The sequence below is a fragment of the Cavia porcellus genome, unplaced genomic scaffold (assembly GCF_034190915.1).
Source record: "Cavia porcellus strain 051 isolate PalLab524CR breed Dunkin Hartley unplaced genomic scaffold, mCavPor4.1 scaffold_38, whole genome shotgun sequence".
NCBI lineage: Eukaryota > Metazoa > Chordata > Mammalia > Rodentia > Caviidae > Cavia > Cavia porcellus.
The window spans coordinates 8,789,703-8,802,060 of NW_026947521.1; the positions used below are offsets into that span (position 1 = coordinate 8,789,703).

At 46.4% G+C, this 12,358-nt stretch overlaps 1 protein-coding gene and 1 pseudogene across 1 annotated transcript in view; one reads left to right on the plus strand and one right to left on the minus strand.

Moving 5' to 3' along the window:
- Window positions 1–1,700: 1,700 nt before the first annotated feature.
- LOC134474769 (C2 calcium-dependent domain-containing protein 4A-like) lies at window positions 1,701–9,049 on the minus strand (annotated as a pseudogene).
- The window catches only part of LOC106027030 (intermembrane lipid transfer protein VPS13C-like), a 74,566-nt gene continuing 71,217 nt past the window's right edge, over window positions 9,010–12,358 (plus strand). Inside the window, exon 1 of the mRNA XM_063243578.1 lies at window positions 9,010–9,147. The gene's annotated coding sequence lies outside the window, so the exon portion shown is untranslated. The remainder of the gene's footprint in view (window positions 9,148–12,358) is intronic.

Genomic DNA, 12,358 nt, shown 5'->3' on the forward strand with positions numbered 1-12,358 from the left:
TCTTTTTATTTTTAAAAATAGAAAAAGAGAAGCTCACAATGTTCTACGTAGCTATTTTTCTCATTCTCCATGCATTTTTCTTTTAAAGTATGATGTACATAACCTCAGTATTAGTTACTTTACTGAAATTCTGCAGTCACCAAGAAGGTGACACATTTTAAAAGTGACTATTGGCTTGTGGGATAGAGCAGTGGTGGCCTTGAGGAGGTAAAAGGACAGATGAGATGAGGACCACGTCGTCACTCACATGGTCACCACTGCAGGCTTCTGGATGTGGTTGATTTCGATGTCAGTCAGTGGTCACCACTGTAAACACTACACAGAGTGGCCCACTTTGAATTTATGCCTGAGCTGTGACGGAAACTGAAACATTTTTCTAAATAGTACTTTTCACGGAGCACCTACAGCTGTCCAGATGTTGAATGAAAGCAGAAAGCAATTCTGAATTGAGAGGGTTCACATTGCCATGGTTAACACAGTGCCACCCGTTTAAACATTTTGAACTCTCACTTAGAACACATTTTCCTCTCATATGCATTAAAAGGGAAGAAGACACTTGGTTGGCAGTGACTATGAGGGATGAAGGAAAAGCGTCCTTTATCTTTTTGAGACAGGGTCTCACTGTGCAGGTCAGGCTGGTCTCAAACTCACAATGATCCTCCTGTCTCAGCCTCCCAAGTGCTGGGATTACAGGCATGAGCCACCACACCCTGCAGAAAAGTGTCCTTTAAAAATAGTCATCTATCACTACCAGATGCCAGAGTGGAATAATGTCACATGCACTCTTCATACCGTTGCCCTGGTGGGTTGGTTCACTTGGTGCCAATCAGGGGAGGTCACCCCGTTCCTGTGGTCCTGAGGCGTCTTAGCTTCCTCTCAAAGTCTCGGATCCTCCAGCACAACGCAGTATCTGATGTTACTGGTATAAATTTCTCATTTCAACTGCATACACACTAATCTCAGAGCAGCTGAAGCCGCTCACCATATTCACGAGGTGAGCGCTTTAGTTCACTGTGGGATGACTTACCCAAGAGGAGTGTGTTAAGTATTGGTGGCCTAGGTTCAAATCCTGACTCCGTTCTTTATTCTGTGGCTTCCATAAAGTGGAGACAGCATTGTATACTATTTAGGGTTGATCTGAGAATTACACAGGTACGCACTTGTGAAACTACTAAGATGATTTTATTTTCTCCAGTGGTTTTCATGCAAGATGTAGATATGAAAATCAGGTTAGAATTCTCGCTAATAATTCACGGTTGGCCTTAGACAAGTCCTTCCACCATGCTTGGCTTTTTTTTTTTTTTTTTTTTTTGTTCCAGGGAGGGACTCAAGGTCTGCGCTTATCAGGCAACCTTGAGCCACTGAGCTAAACCTCCAGTCCATTGGCTTCCCTTTCTTTTGCAGGGTCTTACTGCTTCAAAAGTAACGAGGGCTCTAAAATGGTCTCAGTAGTTGTTGTGGAATGAAGTAAGTTCAAAATGAAGACATTCTTTCTAACACTGCATGAAGATGTATTTCTAGAGTGTGGTACATATGAAATGAAGTTGGCTCTCTCCACTAGGAAACACTGCAGAGCATCACTGTGATAAAAATCTTCAAGGTGTGAACACACACACACACACACACACACACACACACACACACACACACACGCCTCTGTCCTTTACTGTGATTGTCAATCCACTATCATCTCTGCCAACACTGGATAAAACGATAAAACACATTTATTTTGTACAGAGCGGCTGTCAGTGTGCGAGAGTCCACGGTGCATTTTCAGGGCAGCAGCAGCAGCGAGCCCAGCACTAGGGAGCCCCGTGCCCGTGGGCGCCCCGTGTTCCCGACCCGGACGCGCATAGTCAGAAGGCGCACCGGCTCCCCTGACGCCCCAGCGCAGTCTGGCTCCGGGTCTGGAGCAGACTCCCGGCTCCAGCCGAGCATCAGGCGGCGCTGCTCACGTGTGGCGCTCGTCGGCCGCAGGGCCAGGTGGCGACTGCGGCAAGAGACGCGGGACTCGGGGGCGTCCGTGGCTGGGCTCTCGGGGCGCAGCAGCCGCAGGCGGAGGCGCCCGCCGCGCGCGTCGGAATCGGGATCCAGAGCCGCGGCGCCCTCGGCCTGCAGGCGCTCGATCGGGGGCTGCGCGTCCTTGTGGCGCTCGTCACTGTCACCATTGCCGTCGCTGTCGTGGTCGTCGTCCTCCTCGCTGGAGACCCAGCGGGCGCGGGCTGGGCCACGACTCCCCCGGGCCCGAAGCGCGCGGCTCAGTAGGCCGTCGGAGGCGCGCAGGAGGCGGCGGCGGCGGCTGTGGGGCCCCGGGGCGGGCGTGTCCCGGGGCGGGCAGGGGGCAGCGCTGCTTGGTGCCCGCGTGGGCGCGAGGGGCGCGGCTCCCGTCCCTCCGCCGCCGTAGGTGCGGGCCCGGGGGCGCGGCGCGGGGTCCCCGAGGAAGAGCGACTCCGTGCGGCGCGTGTGCGGGCTCTCGAGCAGCGCGCAGAAGCCGTAGGCGGTGCGCGCACGGGGCACGTGCGGCAGCGAGAGCGCAGCCTGCGAGCGCGGGTCCCAGTCGTGCAGCTGGCGCCATCGTCTGTTGCGACCTCTTCCGCCCGGGAGCCCTGGAGGGCGGCCAGGGCTAAGCGAGGCGCGAGTCGCGGTGGGATGCAGAACTCGGGGATGCGGTCCGGGGTAAGCACGTTGGCGCAGGTGGCGGGGGAGCGCGCCTTGGAGCGGAGGGCGCGACTCCTGAATCCGGTCCCTGCCCCGCAGCAGCCGCTCCAGGCACCACACGTGAGGCCGGCGCGGGCGCGGTTACTCTCTGCCCAGGACTGACTCCCTGCAGCACACAGACCACCCGCACGGCGCACTCTGCGGTTTCGCTGCCTTGCTGGGACAGGGCTGACTGTAGCTCACGGTTGTGAACTGTTTGTTGTTTAGTGATGGAACATTGCTTTTCTCCTGTCCTGTCAGATGCCTTATCGCGTGCAGTTGGGGTCGCGCAGCTTTGTGCTTCCCTTCACTGACCTAAAGCACAGATTCTCAGTGCTGGCTTCTGACTTTGGTCGCCCTGGTGCCAAAAGGCGCTCGGCTTTGTGCTTTGGTGCCCTGAATCCGTAAGGGACTCTTGTACTCTAGCTCCCAGCGAGAATTATTATTTGTCTCCTCCGGGAAGTTGGCTTGTTCTCCCTTTTTAGATTCAGCCCCAGCAGAGCTCTCCTTCCCTGGGAACTGAGCACGCCGCTCGGGTCCCGCTTGTACCCGATGTTATCTTGTAAATTGCTTCTCCAAACATTGTTAGATGACTTCTTGTCGCCCACCGGAAGAGGCACGCAGCTTCGCGGGAATTCAAAGCTCGCGCTGCAGGTTCAGCACCGATGTCAGGGACAGCTGGCCTCAGCTTTTATACCAGCTGGCGTTGGCTGCGCTGCCTGGTAACCTGACGCCAGGCCCTGCCCTATCCCTCTGCCACGTGTCAGGATTTGCCGGGCAGACTCGCAGCCTGTGGGTTTTCCTGCTTTGGGTGAAGGTATTCTCCCAAACCCTGAACCGTGTTTGTTTCCTGGTGTGTCAAAGTTTGTTTCCTGCCGTGCTAAAGAGGATTAAATTGACTATCGAACCGGGTCATTTTTGAGGATCAAAACACCAAAGGAAGGTGAATGCGGGAACATTCTGCTTTCACCCTTCAGAAGAAAACAAAAGTAGGGCTTGTTTCACTCTTACTACCCTTCTAGAAATCCTGTGTTTCCGTTGCACAGCTTTTTAAGTTGTTTATTGCTTTCTGGTTTTCTGTTTTTAATTTAGATGGGCTGTGTTGAATTTAAATCACTGTGGGTTGGAAGGAACTTCATAAAGTGCTGGAAAATTTCCATATCGGCCTGGGTGGGTGAAATGGGTGTAACATATAAAATAATCATCTACTGTACACTGAAGATTAGGGCCCTTTATTGTATGTACATTATACTTCAATTAAAAAACATAACCTATTTCTTGAGCCATGTATGATTTTTGTTTAGGAAAATATATTCCTTTTTTAAAGAAATATATTCCTGAGTATGTCTGGGCTGTTGGAATCATCTTTGGAGGCACTGTGACCGTATCTGGCCAACCAGGAACCCTTTTCCTTCAGTTTGAAAACTGACTCGGGTTTATTTTGTAGGGGAGTTGTTTCCACTTAGCTCTGGCAGATAGAGAGTTGACCATTTTGTTCAGGGCGTGGTGTACGATGTCTCTAACATGTTGCCTTGCAAATTGCTTTTCCAATAATATTGAATGAATTAAACTGCCTCCATGTGAAGGTGTCCTCAGAAGAGGGTGTATAGGGGCTGGGGATTTAGCTCAGCGGCATAAGCACCTGCCTTGCTAGCAGGCGGTCGTGAGTTCGATCCCCGGTACCGATAAAAATGAAAAAGACAAAAAAAAAAAAATTTAAAAAAGAAGAGGGTGTATGTATTTTGTTCCCAGAGCACACAGTTGCTGTGTAGTGACTTAGATATAGTCTCTAGGATTGTCTCAGAAACCCTGTGAGTTCTGGCCATCCTTGTTTTATAGATGAAAAACTTTTCAGAGGTCAAATAACTTACCCATGGTTACACACCGATGAGAGGAGGCGGGGGAGATAATACCCACTAATGGGCAGTGAATGTTTTTTGGGGTTAAATTCAGAAACCTGTGATAATATAAATTATGGCACATGGTAAACACATAGGAACAGTGGTTATTATTGGTGAGGATAGCAGGAATATTGCATAATGGTTGAGGAAACTGGGTCGGAACTCATAGCTGATTTTGATACCAGAGTGGGAGCTCACCATTAGCAAGTTACTTAGCCTTTCTGAGCTTCCATCTCAAATTAGAATTACTAATGGTGTTTACCTGTATTGCTGTCAGGGTATAAATTAAGAGAATGCATGTGAACTGCTTAGCACGGAGCTTTGCATACTCATGTCAGATACTGTGTTTATTATTACAGAGGAAAACAAATGCTAATTAGTTCATTCATTCACTCAAAGCAGTATTGATTGACTGCTTTCTGGGTCCCTGCCACTGTGCTTGGCAGGTGGGTCCAGGCTGTTCCAGGTGATATCAGTTATGTTCATGCATCAGAAGAAAAAGGAGGAGGAGAAGGGGGGGAGGAGGAATTAGTATTAAATAATGATATATTTGAATTCTGTCTTCTGAGGGAGAAGAGGCTTTTTTTGTCTTTTTGAGACAGGATCTCACTGTGCAGGTCGGACTAGCTTTGTGCTCACTTTGTAGCTCAGGCTGGTCTTGAACTCACAATGATCCCCCTGCCTTAGTCTCCGAAGTGTTGGGATTACAGTCATGTGCCATCACTCTGGGCTAAGAAGAGACTTCTGAACACCAGTTAGACATTTAGTTTGAAAGGTAAGATTGGAGAGCCCTGCAGTTTATTCTAGAGACAGTTCTTTTCTATCTTGATACCACCTTTATTCCTGGTCCAATTTTTTTTTTTTTTTTTTTTTTTTTTTTTTGGTACCAGGGATCAAACTCATGACCTCGTGCCTGCCAGGCAGGTGCTTATGCCACTGAGCTAAATCCTTGGCCGTTGGTCCAAATTCTTGTGCTGAAGCTAAAACTGTGGGATGATAATTACCAAAGGGTACACTTCTTGTTCAACTTTTCTTTCTAAACAAGGCATTGTTAGCTTTGTGCAAGCAGAGAGAGTCTCTGGTGAAAATGAAGAGGAGCACAGGTCAGAGTTCAGGCTGAGAAGTTGGCTGAGATGTTGTTAATCAGCTCATTAATCTGTTCCAAGCCCAAACTGTAAAATGGGGTAGGGTCTATCACATAAGATGTAAGACTGCTGTAAAGATTAAAAAATCACCTATGAAAATGGTTAGCAGGCACCAAATGCCCACTAACAGCTGTCATTATTGTTGTTGTTGTTATGCTTGTTTCCTTGGCAGGGAGTTAGCTGATTCACATAGGTTCCTTTAAAAACATTTCTCTGCATAGCCAAACAAAGGTTTAGTGTTTCTTAAAATTAATGATTCACTTTCTTCAGTAATACCTAAGAAGCATTTCGTGTACAATGCTTTTTGAAATCAGCAGAGATGTGCCCTTGAGTGCCTGGGGCCCTTGACTATACACTAAGCCTTATTTTTACTCAACTCAGAAGTGTGAGCCAGCCAGGACTCAGGAGGATGATGTGACAGGGTCACAGACTTACTCAGAGGAATACTGTGGTCATCCTGAGCTCACTGCTGTAGCCATAGAAACATTTGGTAATGGAGCTGGAAAACAATTCGTGATGTGAGTGTAAACAGATTGCATGTCACCAAGCCTGGAGGTGCTTGCAGATTAAAAGGAAACTGAACATCTAAAAGCAGAGTTGGGAGGGAGGTGAGGGAGAGAATAGTGAAAGGGTACAATGTCAGATGAGGCATAAATTCTGCTGGCCTATGGCACAGTTGGGTGAATGTAGTTAGCAATGATGCACCGTAGATCACAACATCCCTAGGAGAGAGTCTGTGCTCACTGTAAGAATATGATAAAAAGTTTAAGGTGATCATGATGTATGCTAACTATCCTGGTTAGATCACTATACATGAATCAAAACATTACACTACAAAATATGCAGTTAGGATGTGTTGATTAGAAGGAAGATGCAGACTCACAAAACTAATACATAGGGGATTAGATAGCAGGCAAAGCAAGAAGAGAGCTTAAAGCGAATAAAATACTAGTTTCTGATGTGTGCATCCTATTTGATCTGGTAGAACATGGAGAGTTAGAAGGAACACAGGCCAAGTGGGCAGGCCATGTGCATTTTACTTTACCTGGTCACTGACTTGTGGGGCACTGGACAAGTCCCTTAGTTCTCTGGGGGTTTCTGTGTCTCCATCTGTCTGGTAAGGGATTGGATTAATCAGACAAACTTAAAGTTTACTTCTGGCCCTAACACTGTGCTTTCTCGTAGCTTACCTTCTTAAATTTTTACTGTTTATGACATAGTTGCTTATGCTGTGGCCTTTTCAGCTTTTTTTTTTGTCCCCAAATCCTTGATTTTCCTCCAAAAACTCTTGGGTGGATGGGTCGGGGCAGAGGTGTGGATGTCAGGTGATGTAAAGTTAGAATTAAAAAAAATTTAAACAGTTGTTGATGCTTAAGAAATATTGCTTAACTTTGACTTGCAATTTAACAGAAATATTTTGCTTGTTTTTATGACTCGGTCCCTCACTGTAGTTTTTGTTTTGTAATTGCCTTTATTGTCCTCATTGCCAAAAAGCCCGAATAAAGGTCAGAATTATAATTATGGGATTTTTTTTTCAGTTCATCTCTGTATGCAATTTCTGGTAAAGGACTGTGCTTGAGGGATGCCAGTGGTGTTTCTTCCTGACATTAGCTATGCTTGTTTTAAACTGAGACTGTACATATCTGACTCCTTAAAAATACAGAAGATTTGGGGCATTTTAATGGGTTGGAGGCCCATAACAAGTTTTCAGAACAAGTTGAAAATGGAAGATAGTAAGATTTTTTAATTATATGATACTACTATTTGTAGTAAAAAGTTTGAGCTGAAGTTTCCACCTTCCAAGTTTTTATTTTGGCGTTATCTTTCTCAAGGAAGATCTCTGAGGATTACTAGTAGCCCCGTGGTAATTAAACTGTGTAACTGTTGGCAGAGAAATGGGGCTGGGGCTCAGTGAAGTAAAGGGAGGTAATACGTTCTGTGCTGTGTCATTTTAAGTAAATCACAACATTAATTCAGTTTTCTACATTGTGCAGACAGTACTACTACCTGACTTACTGTCTCACCAGCTGTGTCAGTTATTGTGGGAGGGTTAACCCGGCTTTGCAGTCTGGATTGGTGGAGTACACTTCCTGGTGTGTCTGAGGTGTGACCCTTGGGGTCTATAGCTGGTCCGTTTCCCCTTCTCCGCTCACCAGCTGCCAAGAACTAAGCAGCTTTGCTCGGTGATATTGCTTTTGCATGATACACCTTCTTTGGAACCAGATGACCATGGACTGGATCCCCTTAAAATGAGTCAAATTTAACCTGTCCTTCTTTAGGTTTGGGTGTTGAGGGTTGTGTCTGGTTACAGGAGAACTGATGGATGTAGAAATCTTCTGTGAGGATTATATGGAAATGCCTACCTAGGCATAATAAAGTATGGCTTACACGTAACAAAATGGAACGAACATGTAAGAGCACATTTATACATTACTCTTTCAAGAGTTTACATAGAAATACAAGGAATGAGTATGCAAGGCATCACTAACACTCGTTTCTCTGAGTAGGTCGTACCCTTTGTTCCACTCACTAAAGTGACTTTTTCTTCTCTATTTCTAAAGGACTTCGCATTTAAGAAATATGTACTTTGTATCCTTAAAAACTTATGTCAAGAGCAATAAATACATAGTCTTTGGGATTAACTGCCTCGCAGTAAAGCATTCAACAAACGCTTGCAACTACAGTAAATCCTAGCGTGTCTTAGGTTTCTGTCTATGGGATTTCAACAGCTTTTCAGAGAACTGTTTCGTCGGCAGTTTATTCTCTGCAGAGATTCGGTATCCCAGCGGGCAGTTCCATTTCACTAGGCTGAAGGTCATTCCCGCATATACTGTATTCCCATTTGAGGTCACGGCACAGCAGTGCCAGTTCAAAGCCAGCGAGAGACACAGGGAACGATGAACCGGCAACCACAGTCAGGAGACGGAAGAACAGGAAGCCCTGGGTGCTGTGGTGCCCTCCGGGTGGTGAAGCCCCGCGGAGGGAGGGCTCCTCCTTCCGCCGTCTCCACGCGGGTTTGTCTCCGGGAGCTTTTAAATTACTCAATAGAGTTCTCCCCGCACCCATCGCCTCGATCCGGGTACCCGCGTGCCCTGGTTCTGCCCCTCGCGACCGGACCCGCGCACGCGCACAAGCAGGCACGCACGCGGGCACGCAGGTCCCACGCTCGCTCCGATGGCGGCGCGCCTGCGCGGACGGAGCACGCTCCGTGCGGGTTGAGCGGTGCGCCGCCGCAGGGGCAGGGTGCCCGCCCGGGTCGCCGCCTACTTCGTTCCGGCTCCGCCTTCCCCGCCGCGGCCGCGCCATGGTGCTGGAGTCGGTGGTCGCAGACCTGCTGAACCGCTTCCTGGGGGACTACGTGGAGAACCTTGACAAGTCGCAGCTGAAGCTGGGCATCTGGGGCGGTACGCGCGGGCGGCGGCGCGGGCCTGGGGACGGATGGGCGGGCTTGGGCCAGGACCTCGGCGGAATCGTGGGTCAGTGCGGTCGGCCGGGTGAGCCGTGCCGTAAGGGGTCGCTTGCAGCTGCTTCCGGGCGGACGGGCGGCTAGCGGGGGGTGGGCTGAGGGATGTCCCCCGGCACGCTGAGCCAACACCGCCCGCAGTTAATGTGCTGCAGCGATACAGAGCAGTCCTAGCCCAGACCTGCATCATCATCATCATCGATTAGGTGCCTGGGCGCCGGAAAACGCTCGCAGCCTTCTGGTCCTCAGCGATTAGCCGTGCAGAGTGGATTCTGAGTAGTGTACTTAAGCGTTCTTCCCGGAGCTTCCTTAGGGCTAGGGGTGTGGCTTGGGGGAGGGCTGGAGCCCGGCGTGCCCGAGGCCCTGGTTTCCAGTGCGGACACTTAGTTATTGGCAAAAACTTTGCCTTCAGCTTTGTGGATATTGCGAATACTTTCTTCTTCTGTGGAAGATTTTGTCAGCTTTAGTGGGAAATGCAGAAAAGTACGCAAATGTGGTAGTTACTGAATCAGTTAAGGAATGTTTAGGAACCTGCTCTAAAAGGGAAGCTACCTATTAAGGTAGCTGTGGAGCCCTTGAAATGTGATGAGTGTGAACTAAGACGTGGTCCAAATGTAATATAAACACTGGCTTTTGAGTATGAACGTTTTTCGTAATACGACAGGAGAAAAATGTGCAATTTCAGTAATTTTTAAAATCCTCATCTATTGAATGATGATATTTGACTATATTGGGCTAAATTAAATGTTACTAAATTTTATTTCTCTGTTTCTTTTTACCTTTTTTGTCTCTTTTTCCGTTTTGGCTTTTTTGAGACAGAGTCTGGCAATGCAGTTCAGACTGGCCTTGGACTCACTTTGCAGCCCAGGCTAGTCTCGAATTCGCAAAGATCCTCCTGCCTCAGCCTTGGATTATAGACATGCACCATCACTCCCAGCTTCATCCTTTTTTTGTGTTTATTCGTTGTTGCTGGGGTTCAAGCCCCAAGGCCTTGTGCATTCATGTCATATGGGGTACACTGTACACCCACACCCTGATACTGTTTTCTGTATTTTAGAATATAGTGTTCAGACAGGCCCTACGGGAACTGTATAATAGGCTCAAACAAATTTATTTTTTTCACGGATTGTGTCGAATGCATATCTACTTGGATATTCATTCCCTCAGCTTTATCGATCCACCTCTCCGATTTTATAATTTTGCTTCATAATTTGTGGTTACTACAAAGGAAGAGAGAAGTTAGGTACTTTTATTTACAGTTACTGTTCAGCATATCTTCATAACACCAATTTCCCTTAAAATAGAATATCTGAATTGATTATTTCTGTTCTTAGCAAATATTACCAAAGAAAGTAGCTTGAAACATTTTGGAATGAACAAATGGGAATATAAACTTGATAAAGCTTTATGAAATTGTAATATTGATGGTATGCAAAGATTGAAAATTTTATATGGTTCTAATTGAAAATTATTTGCATTATCAGATTAGATTTGCATCTTCACAGTTGGGTTTTTCAGTTTTTTTCTTGTTGAATTTACACGTTTTCAAGAGGTGAAGAATTCACATAGTTGATCTTATAAGTGTTTGGAAGTAACTGTGTTGATACTTGGTAATGGTAGTATTTGACTAGTTTAAGTAGTTTTTTTGGTGAGCAAGTGACTTTGGTCCCCAGGGGGTGGGAGGATATTTGGCAGTATTCTGCCATGAAGAATTACACAGCCTTCAGTGTTAGTTGAGACACTGGTGTAAAGAGAATGAATGCTAAGATTGCCTTCTGCATGTATAGGAGATGTACAGAGCACTGCACGCATTTTAGGAGGGCCGTTGAAAGAGGACATACAGTGGGGAGAGGAAACAATGTGTTAAAAGTGACTGGAAGTTATGTTGCATAATTTTTGGATGGTCTCAGGAAGTGGTTTTAAGATTTAGAATACTGTGTTTACATGATTTAAAGAGGATTGGGTTGTATATAAACTTGTACATATATAGCTACTCAGCAAAATCAATAATAAAAATAATAAATGTTTTTAATAATAATAAAAGGGACAGGGGATTAAGTATCAGAATTGGGCCGTGGGTATTGCTTTTGAATTAGAGAAGCTGCTCCCCTCAAACAAAACCCAACAAATAACTGAAGCTATTGTTTTTCTTTTGGGTTTTCCTCTTAAAGTGTTTATTAATACCAGGCAGTTCTCAGTATTTTTAAATGGGTTTAGGCAGAATGCCCTTTCAAAAATTGCTGTTTTAAAAAAATTAGACCCTAAGTATTTACTAGTTATAGGACCGTGGGCAAAACATTTTAATTCTCTTAGGTCTTAGTTTCCTAATCTGTAAAGTGAGTAGGATCTATAATGATGTGAAAATGTCTCGTGATTGTTAGTACTAACAGGAATGATGATAGTAATCCCACCTGAGTGATGGAAAAAAGTTTACTTATTTCCTAAGTATATTTCTTTTAAATTCAAACTCTGGTGCCTTACAGTTTATAGAAGGTAGAACTAGCATTATGTATCTAAACACTTCTTATTTTCCCAGGGAATTTCTTAAAAAGTCTGATTGGGTTTGCATTTACCCTCCTGCCAGCTGGTGTGGAATTTGGGTTTGTGAAGATTGAGAGGAATGCCTGGTGGACACGTGTTGCTGGTGCAGATAGGAGGATTTACTTAGGTTTTTGTTCTCCACATCCTGGCACCAGAAGAGAAATTGCACAGCCCTCAGCTATCTGGGGTGCATCCAGGATGTAATTGTTTTATGCGCAGCGAGTATTTGGAAAGTGTGTTGAAATCTAGGTCTTTTGCAATGTAGGTACCGGGGTAGGCTCTTTGCCAATTTGATTTTCATAGTGATTTAGTGTGGAGGAGCAGGGACATCTCTGGTGAGACCTTTGGTTCTCAACTTGGGTTAGAGGAGTGGAGTACACAGGTGGCCAGGAGATGTTGGTCGGAGGGAGCGGCTGAGGCGGCCCTAAAGAGGAACAAGGTAGGGAGTGCTCAGAAGCCCTGCAAGCCAGACTGCTCTGTGGGGTTTACTGTCCCATCTTTCTCTCGACTCCCCTTTGCTTGCCAGTACCCATGGAGTAGGGGTGGCGAACCTTTCAGAGCTTTCAGTGACATGAACAGCCTACTGCTGCACACGTGCTGTAGATTTGCAA